This window comes from Gracilinanus agilis, chromosome 2, assembly GCF_016433145.1.
Source record: "Gracilinanus agilis isolate LMUSP501 chromosome 2, AgileGrace, whole genome shotgun sequence".
In the NCBI taxonomy this organism is placed as follows: Eukaryota; Metazoa; Chordata; class Mammalia; order Didelphimorphia; family Didelphidae; genus Gracilinanus; species Gracilinanus agilis.
Genome location: NC_058131.1, coordinates 669,833,501 through 669,836,299, shown reverse-complemented (window position 1 = coordinate 669,836,299; position 2,799 = coordinate 669,833,501).

Sequence of the window (2,799 nt, the reverse complement as noted above, 5' to 3'; positions counted from 1 at the left end):
CAGGGGAGCCATTTTTAAAGGGCAAGTAACCCTGGGTTTGTGACAAAGTAGCATTCTTTTTCCTTGCCACACTCCTGGTAGAAGAACATTATTTGAAACAGAGGAAATATAAAGCCAAGTGAAAAGAATCATCCTATCCTCAGGTCTAGAGGAAGAGTAATGGTACATTTATGCTAGTATGGACCATTTCTCTCTAAGGTATCTATTTACTCTTGAATCCATGCAGAAAACTCCTATGCGTGTTAGGTGCATATAGATCCTCACAATTCAATGGATATAAACATCCTAAATTTAGATTTGTTTTTGTTTTGTTTTTGGTTGCTTTTTTAACATGCTTTAGCTTGAAATTTACAGATATTAGGATTTATCATTACTTTTGTTGACAAATGAAAATTCAATCTGGAGTAGGGGTAAAGGTAATTTACAAAGTAAAACTTTGTGTAGAAAAAACTCCAAGAAATCCAGGAAAAAGGGTGGAGGAAAATAAAATGTTAAGACTGACAATTTAGTCAGGATCTAAGTTTATTTTAGTGACTTTAGTAGTATTAAAATTCCAGTATTTGCTCTATGAAAAAAACCTCCCACAATCTTGTAAACTGTCTTTACCCACATGAATTAGCTGGAGTTATGAACTAATAGCTTGTGATATTTCACTTTAAACAAAGTACTAGATATATGAAATAAAAGGAGTTGAGGGCAAATATCTGAAGGCATCACATCTACTATTTGTCTTTTTAATCATTCCTTTAACTCAAAAGTAGTCAAGCAGAATGTTAAGGTTTTCCACAATATTTTGTTTCCCAGACAGCCCTTGAATGCCAAGTTTCAATCTAAAGAGTTTTTTTGTTGTTTTTTTTTTAAACCAGTAACCAAGTAATAAGCGCAGCCTATAAAGGGGGAGGGGGACTTATAATGGAAATTGTGACAACATTGAGTATAGCATTACAACTCTTACACCTCCTCCTCCTCTCTACACACCCTCTCACTTTTCATTCTTACTACATTTTTTTCTCCTTTGTAACACCTTTCTCATCTTACTTGGTAGTATGAAAGAAATGGCTTTTTTAAAAATAGCTTTTAAAAAATAATAAAACTTTTTAAAAGGTAGTGCACGTAGTATGCATTCTACCTTTGATAATGCCTTAGTTTTCTTGTTTTTCTTTTGAAGGTTTAAGAGGTGAGGGACTAAGTTCCTTATTTCACTCCATAAAGCCCCATAACACTTGGATACTTAATGACAGTTTGATCCCGAAATGACGAAACAATCAAGTTTGAGCAGCAGCAGAATTTGTGATCTTTTTCAGAACAAGCAAACTTAAGAAAGGGTAATTAAAGATACGCGGTACATTCCTCACCATCTCTCCCACAACCTCTAGACCACCAAATCTACTCCTCTCCAGATTCACCATTACATACGTGCTTCAACTTCTGTCTTCAATCAACAGGTGGCATTCCATCTACATAACCTTTCTTTACTCCCCCACTCCGCCCCTTTTCACTAATCTCATCCTGATGATGCTTACTTAGGACTTGACCTAACTTTTGTAAAATACACTATTTTGAAAACCCTTTCTGATTTTCGTGTTTTCCCTTCTCAGGAGACAGTCCCATTCCAAAAAGCACCTGGGTAAAATCAGTGCCGGAGGGAGCCTCTCTTAATAGTAAAGGCGGGCCAGGAAGGAGAGGGAAGCAATGTGGGTGCAGTGGAGAATGACCTTTTCTCAGTTGTCACAGAACACCTTCATTATGTGCGGAGCTTTAAGTGTGTGAGAGGGACCATAGTAAACCTTGACTTCTCAACCGGCCTCCTTACAGGTCCCGGATTGGAAAGAGGAGCATAAAGGGGCCCCACAGCTGCACAGTTCACCCCAAGCCCAGTCAAATCTGCCTTTCCCCCTCAACGGTGCCCCTTCGGTAAAGCTCATTCCAAACTGAGAGCATCTGGAGCGGAGGTGGGGCGGGAAGGGGAGAGGGGCTCCCCAGCCTTTTAACAATCCCAAGAATAACAGGCCAGAGTCCCTGGGCTGGGGGCGTGTGTTGGGGGGGAAGGGTTGTCTACTTCCAGCCCCTGATTAATTTTGTACTCCCTTCAACCCCCCAACCCCCGCAGGAGATGCCGCTGGGGAGCCCTTTCCGCAGTTGCTACATGTCACTGCTCCCTCCTCTGCCTGTCAAGGGAAACCCGGCTCCCCCGGCGCCCCCAAAAGCCCGTAGCTCCCCCCTCCGAAGTTTTGGGCGCGAGGGCCGCTGGGGGTGGGTGGGGACGGCGTCTGTCACAGCCCTGGCCCGGCCGACCAGCACGTTCACCTCTCTCTCGGTGGCTCCGGGTGTCCGCATCCTCCTGCTGGCACCAGTCACCCTCCCTCTCCTTCCCTCCCTCCTTCCCCTCCCCCCGCAGGCCGGCCCAGCTCCCCGAGGCGCAGGAGTGAGCGAAGCCCCCCGGGCGGGGAGGAGCGGCCGCAGGTACCCCGGGGCGGGCGGGGATGGGGAGCGGGGCGGGCGGGGTCCAGGCTGCGCCCCCAGCCCGGCCGGGCGGGGGGAGCGGGGCTGGGCGGCGCTGCCTCCGGCTCTGAGTGCTGCAGCCCGAAGCCGAGGAGCAGGAGGAGCAGGAGGAGGAGGAGGACAAGGAGGAGGAGGAAAAGGAGGAGGAGGAGGAGGAGGCGGCGGCGGGTCCCGGGTGGGGGGAGTGCAGCGCTGCGGACCCGGGCGGCTGGTAAAGGACGAGGCGGAGGCAGAGGAAGGAAGCAGGGAGACCCCCGCTACAGCAACAAAGGGCAGCGAACGATTGGCCGGGGCCGG